We start from the raw sequence: 14,074 nt of genomic DNA on the forward strand, positions 1-14,074 counted from the left end.
AATTGAGCCAACGGGTTAAGTTGAGCCACCCTTGATTCTAGGAAACAATACACTAAATTATTAATATGGCCAAATATTTAGGAAGAGGTAATCGTTTCAAACCACATGGAAAAAGTGGTGAGAAAAGTTAGGTCCAAAAAACATACTTTCAACAAGTCAAATGAATTTATTGTGTTAGAGGTTTCATTTAAACCAAAGTAAATCATTGTTTGTCATGTTCTCTACATCCGTTGGGGTCTCTATAAGCTTCAATATGAGGTCCTAAACTTAGCATGAAAGTATATTATTGTAGCTGTGTGGGCTAATATAGTCAAAATGTTTGCCTTGGGGTAAGTTGAGCCAATGGCAAGTTGAGCTAACTGGAGTATTTTCTTCACAGAAGCAATGCTTGACATTATCACTGGGAAATGAGGTAACTACAGGGCCTGGCCTATGTTAAAAGTGTTTAACTTCTTGCGACTCCAAACCCGTATCCGGGAGCGTAATCATAGCGTCAAGCTCATTACCATAACGCAACGGTTCCTATTCATGAAAATCGCAAATGAACTGAAATAAATATATTGAAACACAAGCTTAGCCTTTTGTTAACAACACTGTCATCTCAGATTTTCAAAATGTGCTTTTCAATCAAAGCTACACAAGCATTTGTGTAAGAGTATTGATAGCCTAGCATAGCATTAAGCCTAGCATTCAGCAGGCAACATTTTCACAAAAACAAGAAAAGCATTCAAATAAAATCATTTACCTTTGAAGAACTTCGGATGTTTTCAATGACGAGACTCTCAGTTAGATAGCAAATGTCAATTTTTTCAAAAAAGTTTATTTGTGTAAGAGAAATATCTCCGTTTTGTTCATCACGTTTGGCTAACAAAAAAAAATGAAAATGCAGTCAACACAACGCCAAATTCTTTTCCAAATTAGCTCCATAATATCGACAGAAACATGGCAAACGTTTAGAATCAATCCTCGAGGTGTTTTTCACAATTCTATTAGATGAAAAATCATTCGTGGCAGTCGGTCTCTCATCAGAGGCACACGGAAAAATACTGCAGCTGGAGATTACGCAATAATTGCGACGGAGGACACCAAGCGACCACCTGGTAGATGTAGTCTCTTATGGTCAATCTTCCAATGATATGCCTACAAATACGTCACAATGCTGCAGACACCTTGGGGAAAACGTGGAAAACGTAAGCTGACTCCTAACTCCCCCACAGCCATATAAGGAGTCATTGGCATGAGGCGGTTTAAAAAAATGCGGCACTTCCTGATTGGATTTTTATCTGGGTTTTTTCTGTAACATCAGTTCTGTGGCACTCACAGACAATATCTTTGCAGTTTTGGAAACGTCAGTGTTTTCTTTCCAAAGCTGTCAATTATATGCATAGTCAAGCATCTTTTCGTGACAAAATATCTTGTTTAAAACGGGAAAGTCTTTCATCCAAAAATTAAAATAGCGCCGCCTAGTTATAAAAGGTTAAACGAGTACAAAGTGTTTGTTGAGTTTTAAGCATGACTTAAAATATGTTTAAAATAATTAAAAGAGAAACGATTGTGATTGTATTGTGATTGGGAAATAAAGAGACATGATAATTAAAAGGTTGTGGTAATATTTCATTCAGTACAGAAATGTGTAGGCGGCTCAACATACCCTGTCCAGCGACTCAACATACCCTGTCCAGCGACTCAACATACCCTGTCCAGCGACTCAACATACCCTGTCCAGCGACTCAACATACCCTGTCCAGCGACTCAACATACCCTGTCCAGCGACTCAACATACCCTGTCCAGCGACTCAACATACCCTGTCCAGCGACTCAACATACCCTGTCCAGCGACTCAACATACCCCACACCGGGGTCATTTTTTCAAATGTGACAGAGCTAGAGCGGTGTTTGTCAGATCATGAGACATCGAGAAAAACGGTCTTCTCACAAAATCCTCTGTAGCGTCCGAACGGTTCGGCCTATAAAATACTATGACACATTTATGGAAAGTTGAGACTCTCCTGAATATGATGGTGTTCTCCGTTTTGCCGTGACCCCACAAGCATCTTGAGACTCGTCTTAAGTTGGTACAGCAGATCTGCCAACTTCTGGCTGTAGTGTCCGAAGAGTTTGGGCTACACACTAATATGGGAAGGTGAGACTCTCACAAATCGGATATGTCATTTGTTTTGCTCTAAGACACCCACAGGCCTCACAAGACTCGTCTGAAGGTCCCCCAGTACCAGTTGTAAAAATAAGGTGGTGGTCGTCTCAGGCACTGCACACTCTCAGAGTTGGGTCGTCTCAGGCTCTCCACCCTCTCAGTGCTGGGTGTCTCAGGCTCTCCACCCTCTCAGGGCTGGGTGTCTCAGGCTCTCCACACTCTCAGGGCTGGGTGTCTCAGGCTCTCCACCCTCTCAGTGCTGGGTGTCTCAGGCTCTCCACCCTCTCAGGGCTGGGTGTCTCAGGCTCTCCACCCTCTCAGGGCTGGGTGTCTCAGGCTCTCCACCCTCTCAGGGCTGGGTGTCTCAGGATCTCCACCCTCTCAGGGCTGGGTGACTCAGGATCTCCACCCTCTCAGGGCTGGGTGTCTCAGGATCTCCACCCTCTCAGGGCTGGGTGTCTCAGGATCTCCACCCTCTCAGGGCTGGGTGTCTCAGGATCTCCACCCTCTCAGGGCTGGGTGTCTCAGGATCTCCACCCTCTCAGGGCTGGGTGTCTCAGGATCTCCACCCTCTCAGGGCTGGGTGTCTCAGGATCTCCACCCTCTCAGGGCTGGGTGTCTCAGGATCTCCACCCTCTCAGGGCTGGGTGTCTCAGGATCTCCACCCTCTCAGGGCTGGGTGTCTCAGGCTCTCCACACTCTCAGGGCTGGGTGTCTCAGGCTCTCCACCCTCTCAGGGCTGGGTGTCTCAGGCTCTCCACCCTCTCAGTGCTGGGTGTCTCAGGCTCTCCACCCTCTCAGGGCTGGGTGTCTCAGGCTCTCCACCCTCTCAGGGCTGGGTCTCTCAGGCTCTCCACACTCTCAGGGCTGGGTGTCTCAGGCTCTCCACCCTCTCAGGGCTGGGTGTCTCAGGCTCTCCACCTTCTCAGGGCTGGGTGTCTCAGGCTCTCCACCCTCTCAGGGCTGGGCGTCTCAGGCTCCATCAGATCCTCCTCTCCACCCTCTCAGGGCTGGGTGCCTCAGGCTCTCCACCCTCTCAGGGCTGGGTGTCTCAGGCTCTCCACCCTCTCAGGGCTGGGTGTCTCAGGCTCTCCACCCTCTCAGGGCTGGGTCTCTCAGGCTCTCCACACTCTCAGGGCTGGGTGTCTCAGGCTCTCCACCCTCTCAGGGCTGGGTGTCTCAGGCTCTCCACCTTCTCAGGGCTGGGTGTCTCAGGCTCTCCACCCTCTCAGGGCTGGGCGTCTCAGGCTCCATCAGATCCTCCTCTCCACCCTCTCAGGGCTGGGTGCCTCAGGCTCTCCACCCTCTCAGGGCTGGGTGTCTCAGGCTCTCCACCCTCTCAGGGCTGGGTGTCTCAGGCTCTCCACCCTCTCAGGGCTGGGCGTCTCAGGCTCCATCAGATCCTCCTCTCTACCCTCTCAGGGCTGGGTGTCTCAGGCTCTCCACCCTCTCAGGACTGGGCGTCTCAGGCTCTATCAGATCCTCCTCTCCACGCTCTCAGGGCTGGGTGTCTCAGGCTCCATCAGATACTCCTCTCCACGCTCTCAGGGCTGGGTGTCTCAGGCTCTCCACCCTCTCAGGGCTGGGCGTCTCAGGCTCCATCAGATCCTCCTCTCCACCCTCTCAGGGCTGGGCGTCTCAGGCTCTCCACCCTCTCAGAGCTGGGTGTCTCAGGCTCTCCACCCTCTCAGGGCTGGGTGTCTCAGGCTCCATCAGATCCTCCTCTCCACCCTCTCAGGGCTGGGTGCCTCAGGCTCTCCACCCTCTCAGGGCTGGGTGTCTCAGGCTCTCCACCCTCTCAGGACTGGGCGTCTCAGGCTCTATCAGATCCTCCTCTCCACGCTCTCAGGGCTGGGTGTCTCAGGCTCCATCAGATACTCCTCTCCACCCTCTCAGGGCTGGGTGTCTCAGGCTCTCCACCCTCTCAGGGCTGGGCGTCTCAGGCTCCATCAGATCCTCCTCTCTACCCTCTCAGGGCTGGGTGTCTCAGGCTCTCCACCCTCTCAGTGCTGGGTGTCTCAGGCTCTCCACCCTCTCAGTGCTGGGTGTCTCAGGCTCTCCACCCTCTCAGGGCTGGGTGTCTCAGGCTCTCCACCCTCTCAGGGCTGGGTGTCTCAGGTTCTCCACCCTCTCAGGGCTGGGTGTCTCAGGCTCCATCAGATCCTCCTCTCCACGCTCTCAGGGCTGGGTGTCTCAGGCTCTCCACCCTCTCAGGGCTGGGCATCTCAGGCTCCATCAGATCCTCCTCTCCACGCTCTCGGGGCTGGGTGCCTCAGGCTCTCCACCCTCTCAGAGCTGGGTGCCTCAGGCTCTCCACACTCTCAGAGCTGGGTGTCTCAGGCTCTCCACCCTCTCAGGGCTGGGTGTCTCAGGCTCTCCACCCTCTCATGGCTGGGTGTCTCAGGCTCTCCACCCTCTCAGGGCTGGGTGTCTCAGGTTCTCCACCCTCTCAGGGCTGGGTGTCTCAGGCTCCATCAGATCCTCCTCTCCACGCTCTCAGGGCTGGGTGTCTCAGGTTCTCCACCCTCTCAGGGCTGGGCGTCTCAGGCTCCATCAGATCCTCCTCTCTACCCTCTCAGGGCTGGGTGTCTCAGGCTCTCCACGCTCTCAGGGCTGGGTGTCTCAGGTTCTCCACCCTCTCAGGGCTGGGCGTCTCAGGCTCCATCAGATCCTCCTCTCTACCCTCTCAGGGCTGGGTGTCTCAGGTTCTCCACCCTCTCAGGGCTGGGTGTCTCAGGCTCCATCAGACCCTCCTCTCCACCCTCTCAGGGCTGGGCGTCTCAGGCTCCATCAGATCCTCCTCTCCACGCTCTCAGGGCTGGGTGTCTCAGGTTCTCCACCCTCTCAGGGCTGGGCGTCTCAGGCTCCATCAGATCCTCCTCTCCACCCTCTCAGGGCTGGGTGTCTCAGGCTCTCCACCCTCTCAGGGCTGGGTGTCTCAGGCTCTCCACCCTCTCAGGGCTGGGCGTCTCAGGCTCCATCAGATCCTCCTCTCTACCCTCTCAGGGCTGGGTGTCTCAGGCTCTCCACCCTCTCAGGACTGGGCGTCTCAGGCTCTATCAGATCCTCCTCTCCACGCTCTCAGGGCTGGGTGTCTCAGGCTCCATCAGATACTCCTCTCCACGCTCTCAGGGCTGGGTGTCTCAGGCTCTCCACCCTCTCAGGGCTGGGCGTCTCAGGCTCCATCAGATCCTCCTCTCCACCCTCTCAGGGCTGGGCGTCTCAGGCTCTCCACCCTCTCAGAGCTGGGTGTCTCAGGCTCTCCACCCTCTCAGGGCTGGGCGTCTCAGGCTCCATCAGATCCTCCTCTCCACCCTCTCAGGGCTGGGTGTCTCAGGCTCTCCACCCTCTCAGGACTGGGCGTCTCAGGCTCTATCAGATCCTCCTCTCCATGCTCTCAGGGCTGGGTGTCTCAGGCTCCATCAGATACTCCTCTCCACGCTCTCAGGGCTGGGTGTCTCAGGCTCTCCACCCTCTCAGGGCTGGGCGTCTCAGGCTCCATCAGATCCTCCTCTCTACCCTCTCAGGGCTGGGTGTCTCAGGCTCTCCACCCTCTCAGGGCTGGGTGTCTCAGGCTCTCCACCCTCTCAGGGCTGGGTGTCTCAGGCTCCATCAGATCCTCCTCTCCACGCTCTCAGGGCTGGGTGTCTCAGGCTCTCCACCCTCTCAGGGCTGGGCATCTCAGGCTCCATCAGATCCTCCTCTCCACGCTCTCGGGGCTGGGTGCCTCAGGCTCTCCACCCTCTCAGAGCTGGGTGCCTCAGGCTCTCCACACTCTCAGAGCTGGGTGTCTCAGGCTCTCCACCCTCTCAGGGCTGGGTGTCTCAGGCTCTCCACCCTCTCATGGCTGGGTGTCTCAGGCTCTCCACCCTCTCAGGGCTGGGTGTCTCAGGTTCTCCACCCTCTCAGGGCTGGGTGTCTCAGGCTCCATCAGATCCTCCTCTCCACGCTCTCAGGGCTGGGTGTCTCAGGTTCTCCACCCTCTCAGGGCTGGGCGTCTCAGGCTCCATCAGATCCTCCTCTCTACCCTCTCAGGGCTGGGTGTCTCAGGTTCTCCACCCTCTCAGGACTGGGCGTCTCAGGCTCCATCAGATCCTCCTCTCCACGCTCTCAGGGCTGGGTGTCTCAGGCTCCATCAGATACTCCTCTCCACGCTCTCAGGGCTGGGTGTCTCAGGCTCTCCACCCTCTCAGGGCTGGGCGTCTCAGGCTCCATCAGATCCTCCTCTCCACCCTCTCATGGCTGGGTGTCTCAGGCTCTCCACCCTCTCAGGGCTGGGTGTCTCAGGCTCTCCACCCTCTCAGGGCTGGGCGTCTCAGGCTCCATCAGATCCTCCTCTCCACCCTCTCAGGGCTGGGCGTCTCAGGCTCCATCAGATCCTCCACTCCACTCTCTCAGGGCTGGGTGTCTCAGGCTCCATCAGATCCTCCTCTCCACTCTCTCAAGGCTGGGTGTCTCAGGCTCCATCAGATCCTCCACTCCACCCTCTCAGGGCTGGGTGTCTCAGGATCTGCGCACTCTTGGATTGCATCCTACCTGGCAGGTCCCTCCTACCAGGTGACGTGGAGAGGATCTGTGTCTGCACCACTCACCACTGCACCACTCACCACTCACTCTCACTATTGCTGTCCCCCAGGGCTCAGTTCTAGGCCTTCTCCTCTTCTCTCCATACATACTCTCACTACTGGTGTCCCCCAGGGCTCAGTTCTAGGCACTCTCCTCTTCTCTCCATACATACTCTCACTACTGGTGTCCCCCAGGGCTTAGTTCTAGGCCCTCTCCTCTTCTCTCCATACATCTCTCACTACTGGTGTCCCCCAGGGCTCAGTTCTAGGCCCTCCTCTCTTCTCTCCACACATACTCTCACTACCATTTGATAAAAAATAATGGAAGTATGGCAGATATGGAGACTGTTCAGTGCCAAAATGTTTGTTTTTTTAAGCCAGAAAAAGTGGTAAACATTTTGAAAGGGGGGTGGTAAACATTTTGAAAGAGGGGTGGTATACATTTTGAAAGAGAGGTGGTTAACATTTTGAAAGGTGGGTGGTAAACATTTTGAAAGGGGGGTGGTAAACATTTTGAAAGGGGGGTGGTAAACATTTTGAAAGAGAGGTGGTAAACATTTTGAAAGGGGGGTGGTAAACATTTTGAAAGAGAGGAGGTAAACATTTTGAAAGAGGGGTGGTAAACATTTTAAAAGAGAGGAGGTAAACATTTTGAAAGAGGGGTGGTAAACATTTTGAAAGGGGGGTGGTAAACATTTTGAAAGAGAGGTGGTAAATATTTTGAAATGGGGGTGGTTAACATTTTGAAAGAGGGGTGGTAAACATTTTGAAAGAGAGTTGGTAAACATTTTGAAAGGGGGGTGGTAAACATTTTGAAAGAGGGGTGGTAAACATTTTGAAAGAGAGGTGGTAAACATTTTGAAAGAGGGGTGGTAAACATTTTGAAAGAGGGGTGGTAAACATTTTGAAAGGGGGGTGGTAAACATTTTGAAAGAGAGGTGGTAAACATTTTGAAAGGGGGGTGGTAAACATTTTGAAAGGGGGGTGGTAAACATTTTGAAAGAGGGGTGGTAAACATTTTGAAAGGTGGATGGTAAACATTTTGAAAGGGGGGTGGTAAACATTTTGAAAGGGGGGTGGTAAACATTTTGAAAGAGAGGTGGTAAACATTTTGAAAGGGGGTGGTAAACATTTTAAAAGGGGGGTGGTAAACATTTTGAAAGTGGGGTGGTAAACATTTTGAAAGGGGGGTGGTATACATTTTGAAAGGGGGGTGGTAAACATTTTGAAAGAGGGGTGGTAAACATTTTGAAAGAGGGGTGGTAAACATTTTAAAAGAGAGGAGGTAAACATTTTGAAAGAGGGGTGGTAAACATTTTGAAAGGGGGTGGTAAACATTTTGAAAGAGAGGTGGTAAATATTTTGAAATGGGGGTGGTTAACATTTTGAAAGAGGGGTGGTAAACATTTTGAAAGAGAGTTGGTAAACATTTTGAAAGGGGGTGGTAAACATTTTATTTTGAAAGAGGGGTGGTAAACATTTTGAAAGAGAGGTGGTAAACATTTTGAAAGAGGGGTGGTAAACATTTTGAAAGAGGGGTGGTAAACATTTTGAAAGGGGGGTGGTAAACATTTTGAAAGAGAGGTGGTAAACATTTTGAAAGGGGGGTGGTAAACATTTTGAAAGAGGGGTGGTAAACATTTTGAAAGGGGGGTGGTAAACATTTTGAAAGGGGGGTGGTATACATTTTGAAAGGGGGGTGGTAAACATTTTGAAAGAGAGGAGGTAAACATTTTGAAAGAGGGGTGGTAAACATTTTAAAAGAGAGGAGGTAAACATTTTGAAAGAGGGGTGGTAAACATTTTGAAAGGGGGGTGGTAAACATTTTGAAAGAGAGGTGGTAAACATTTTGAAATGGGGGTGGTTAACATTTTGAAAGAGGGGTGGTAAACATTTTGAAATGGGGGTGGTTAACATTTTGAAAGAGAGGTGGTAAATATTTTGAAATGGGGGTGGTTAACATTTTGAAAGAGGGGTGGTAAACATTTTGAAAGAGAGTTGGTAAACATTTTGAAAGGGGGGTGGTAAACATTTTATTTTGAAAGAGGGGTGGTAAACATTTTGAAAGAGAGGTGGTAAACATTTTGAAAGAGGGGTGGTAAACATTTTGAAAGAGGGGTGGTAAACATTTTGAAAGGGGGGTGGTAAACATTTTGAAAGAGAGGTGGTAAACATTTTGAAAGGGGGGTGGTAAACATTTTGAAAGAGGGGTGGTAAACATTTTGAAAGGTGGATGGTAAACATTTTGAAAGGGGGGTGGTAAACATTTTGAAAGGGGGGTGGTAAACATTTTGAAAGAGAGGTGGTAATCATTTTGAAAGGGGGTGGTAATCATTTTGAAAGGGGGTGGTAAACATTTTAAAAGGGGGGTGGTAAACATTTTGAAAGGGGGGTGGTAAACATTTTGAAAGGGGGTGGTATACATTTTGAAAGGGGGTGGTAAACATTTTGAAAGAGAGGTGGTAAACATTTTGAAAGGGGGTGGTAAACATTTTGAAAGGGGGTGGTAAACATTTTGAAAGAGAGGTGGTAAACATTTTGAAAGGGGGGTGGTAAACATTTTAAAAGCGGGGGTGGTAAACATTTTGAAAGGGGGGTGGTTAACATTTTGAAAGGGGGTAGTAAACATTTTGAAAGGGGGGTGGTAAACATTTTGAAAGAGAGGTGGTAAACATTTTGAAAGGGGGGTGGTAAACATTTTGAAAGGGGGGTGGTAAACATTTTGAAAGAGGGGTGGTTAACATTTTGAAAGAGGGGTGGTAAACATTTTGAAAGGGGGGTGGTAAACATTTTGAAAGGGGGTGGTAAACATTTTGAAAGAGAGGTGGTAATCATTTTGAAAGGGGGTGGTAAACATTTTAAAAGGGGGGTGGTAAACATTTTGAAAGGGGGTAGTAAACATTTTGAAAGGGGGGTGGTAAACATTTTGAAAGGTGGATGGTAAACATTTTGAAAGAGAGGTGGTAATCATTTTGAAAGGGGGTGGTTAACATTTTGAAAGAGGGGTGGTAAACATTTTGAAAGAGAGTTGGTAAACATTTTGAAAGGGGGGTGGTAAACATTTTATTTTGAAAGAGGGGTGGTAAACATTTTGAAAGGGGGTGGTAAACATTTTAAAAGCGGGGGTGGTAAACATTTTGAAAGGGGGGTGGTTAACATTTTGAAAGGGGGTAGTAAACATTTTGAAAGGGGGGTGGTAAACATTTTGAAAGAGAGGTGGTAAATATTTTGAAATGGGGGTGGTTAACATTTTGAAAGAGGGGTGGTAAACATTTTGAAAGAGAGTTGGTAAACATTTTGAAAGGGGGGTGGTAAACATTTTATTTTGAAAGAGGGGTGGTAATCATTTTGAAAGAGAGGTGGTAAACATTTTGAAAGAGGGGTGGTAAACATTTTGAAAGAGGGGTGGTAAACATTTTGAAAGGGGGGTGGTAAACATTTTGAAAGAGAGGTGGTAAACATTTTGAAAGGGGGTGGTAAACATTTTGAAAGAGAGGTGGTAAACATTTTGAAAGGGGGGTGGTAAACATTTTGAAAGGGGGGTGGTAAACATTTTGAAAGAGGGGTGGTAAACATTTTGAAAGGGGGGTGGTAAACATTTTGAAAGAGGGGTGGTAAACATTTTGAAAGGTGGATGGTAAACATTTTGAAAGGGGGGTGGTAAACATTTTGAAAGGGGGGTGGTAAACATTTTGAAAGAGAGGTGGTAATCATTTTGAAAGGGGGTGGTAAACATTTTAAAAGGGGGGTGGTAAACATTTTGAAAGGGGGGTGGTAAACATTTTGAAAGGGGGGTGGTATACATTTTGAAAGGGGGGTGGTAAACATTTTGAAAGAGAGGTGGTAAACATTTTGAAAGGGGGGTGGTAAACATTTTGAAAGGGGGGTGGTAAACATTTTGAAAGAGAGGTGGTAAACATTTTGAAAGGGGGTGGTAAACATTTTAAAAGCGGGGTGGTAAACATTTTGAAAGGGGGTGGTTAACATTTTGAAAGGGGTAGTAAACATTTTGAAAGGGGGTGGTAAACATTTTGAAAGAGAGGTGGTAAACATTTTGAAAGGGGGGTGGTAAACATTTTGAAAGGGGGGTGGTAAACATTTTGAAAGAGGGGTGGTTAACATTTTGAAAGAGGGGTGGTAAACATTTTGAAAGGGGGGTGGTAAACATTTTGAAAGGGGGTGGTAAACATTTTGAAAGAGAGGTGGTAATCATTTTGAAAGGGGGTGGTAAACATTTTAAAAGGGGGGTGGTAAACATTTTGAAAGGGGGTGGTAAACATTTTGAAAGGGGGTGGTATACATTTTGAAAGGGGGTGGTAAACATTTTGAAAGAGAGTGGTAAACATTTTGAAAGGGGGTGGTAAACATTTTGAAAGGGGGTGGTAAACATTTTGAAAGAGAGGTGGTAAACATTTTGAAAAGGGGGTGGGAAACATTTTAAAAGCGGGGGTGGTAAACATTTTGAAAGGGGGGTGGTTAACATTTTGAAAGGGGGTAGTAAACATTTTGAAAGGGGGGTGGTAAACATTTTGAAAGATAGGTGGTAAACATTTTGAAAGGGGGGTGGTAAACATTTTGAAAGGGGGGTGGTAAACATTTTGAAAGGGGGTGGTAAACATTTTGAAAGAGGGGTGGTAAACATTTTGAAAGGTGGATGGTAAACATTTTGAAAGGGGGTGGTAAACATTTTGAAAGGGGGTGGTAAACATTTTGAAAGAGAGGTGGTAAACATTTTGAAAGGGGTGGTAAACATTTTAAAAGGGGGTGGTAAACATTTTGAAAGGGGGGTGGTAAACATTTTGAAAGGGAGGTGGTATACATTTTGAAAGGGGGGTGGTAAACATTTTGAAAGAGAGGTGGTAAACATTTTGAAAGGGGGTGGTAAACATTTTAAAAGCGGGGGTGGTAAACATTTTGAAAGGGGGGTGGTTAACATTTTGAAAGGGGGTAGTAAACATTTTGAAAGGGGGTGGTAAACATTTTGAAAGAGAGGTGGTAAACATTTTGAAAGGGGGGTGGTAAACATTTTGAAAGGGGGGTGGTAAACATTTTGAAAGGGGGGTGATAAACATTTTGAAAGGGGGGTGGTAAACATTTTGAAAGGGGTGTGTTAAACATTTTGAAAGGAGGGTGGTAAACATTTTGAAAGGGGGTGGTAAACATTTTGAAAGGGGGGTGGTAAACATTTTGAATGGGGGGTGGTAAACATTTTGAAAGGGGGGTGGTAAACATTTTTAAAGGGTGGTGGTAAACATTTTGAAAGGGGTGGTGGTAAACATTTTAAAAGGGGGGTGGTAAACATTTTAAAAGGGGGGGGGTGACTTTCTATACCCACTGAATATGTCAGCTTAGAACCCCTCCCCCCCAACGGCTTAGACATTTAAGTTTAACTGGTCAACACTCGTAAAGCCACCGGGCCAGACGATATTCCAGGACATGTCCTCATGGCACAGACCAGCTGGCCGGTGTCTTCACTGACATTTTCAGCCTCTCCTTGTACCAGTCTGTAATCCCCACGTTTCAAGCCCAGTAACAATGTTCCTGTTCCCAGAAAATATAAGGCATCCTGCCACAATGACTAGATGCCCTGTAGCACTCACATCTGTAATAATGAAATGCTTTGAAAAGCTGATCATGGCACATATCAAATCCATCATCCCAGACACTCTGAACCCACTCAACACCATAGTGCCTTTCAAGCCCGTCACCAAGCTCGGGACACTGGAACAGAACACGACCCTCTGCAACTGGATCCTGGACTTCCGAACAGGCCGACCCCAGGTGGTGAGAGTAGGCAACAACACCTCTGCCACGCTGACCCTCAACACGCTGGGGGCGTGTGCTCAGCCTCCTCTTGTGCTCCCTGTTCACCCACGATTGTGTGGCTATGAACAACTCCAACTGCGTTATCAACTTTTCTGACGACACGATGTGGTCGGCCTGATCACCAACGGCGATGAGAGAGCCTACAGGAAGGAGGTCAAAGACCTGGCAGTGTGGTGCCGGGAGAAAAACCTCTCCCTCAATGTCAGCAAGACCAAGGAGCTGATCGTGGACTTAAGGAAATAGGCGTCGGTGCACACCCCCATCCACATTGTAAAAGCCTCCAGCCACCCCAGACATCAAATCAAAATCAAATCTAATTTTATTGGTCGCCTACACATATTTAGTAAATGTTATTGCGGGTGTAGCGAAATGCTTGTGTTCCTAGCTTCAACTTTGCAGTAATATCTAACAATTCCCAACAGTAAAAAGTAAGAAAAAGTAAGTGAATGGAATTAAGAGATATACATAAATATTTGGACGAGCAATATCAGAATCCGGAGTATATACACTACAAGTCAAAAGTTTGGACACACCTATTCATTCAAGGGTTTTTCTTAATTTTTACTATTTTCTACATTGTAGAATAATAGTGAAGACATCAAAACTATGAAATAACACATGGAATCATGTAGTAACCAAAAAAGTGTTAAGCAAATCAAAATATATTTTAGATGGTAGATTCTTCAAAGTAGTCAACCTTTGCCTTGATGACAGCTTTGCAAACTCTTGGAAGACTCTCAACCAGCTTCACCTGGAATGCTTTCCCAGCAGTCTTGAAGGAGTTCCCATATATGCTGAGCACTTGTTGGCTGCTTCTCCTTCACTCTGCAGTCCAACTCATCCCAAACCATCTCAATTGGATTGAGGTCGGGTGATTGTGGAGGCCAGGTCATCTGATGCAGCACTCCATCACTCTCCTTCTTGGTCAAATAACCCTTACACAGCCTGGAGGTGTGTTTTGGGTCATTGTTCTGTTGAAAAACAAATGATAGTCCCAATAAGTGCAAACCAGATGGGATGGCGTGTCGCTGCAGAATTCTGTGGTAGCAATACTGGTTAAATGTGCCTTGAATTCTAAATAAATCACTGACAGTGTCACCAGCAAAGCACCCCCACACCATCACACCTCCTCCATGCTTCACAGTGGGAACCACACATGCGGAGATCATCTGTTCACCTACTCTGCATCTCACAAAGACACGGCGATTGGAACCAAAAATCACAAATTTGGACTAATCAGACCAAAGGACATATTTCCACTGGTTTAACATCCATTGCTCGTGTTTCTTTGCCCAAGCAAGTCTCTTCTTATTATTGATGTCCTTTAGTAGTGGTTTCTTTAAAGAAATTAGACCACAAAGGCCTGATTCACGCAGTCTCCTCTGAAGAGTTGATGTTGAGATGTGTCTGTTTCTTGAACTCTGTTAAGCATTAATTTAGGCTGCAATCTGAGGTGCAGTTAACTTTAATGAACTTATCCTCTGTAGCAGAGGTAACTGTGGGTCTTCTTTTCCTGTCCTCATGAGAGACA

This window comes from Oncorhynchus masou, chromosome 28, assembly GCF_036934945.1.
Source record: "Oncorhynchus masou masou isolate Uvic2021 chromosome 28, UVic_Omas_1.1, whole genome shotgun sequence".
In the NCBI taxonomy this organism is placed as follows: domain Eukaryota; kingdom Metazoa; phylum Chordata; class Actinopteri; order Salmoniformes; family Salmonidae; genus Oncorhynchus; species Oncorhynchus masou.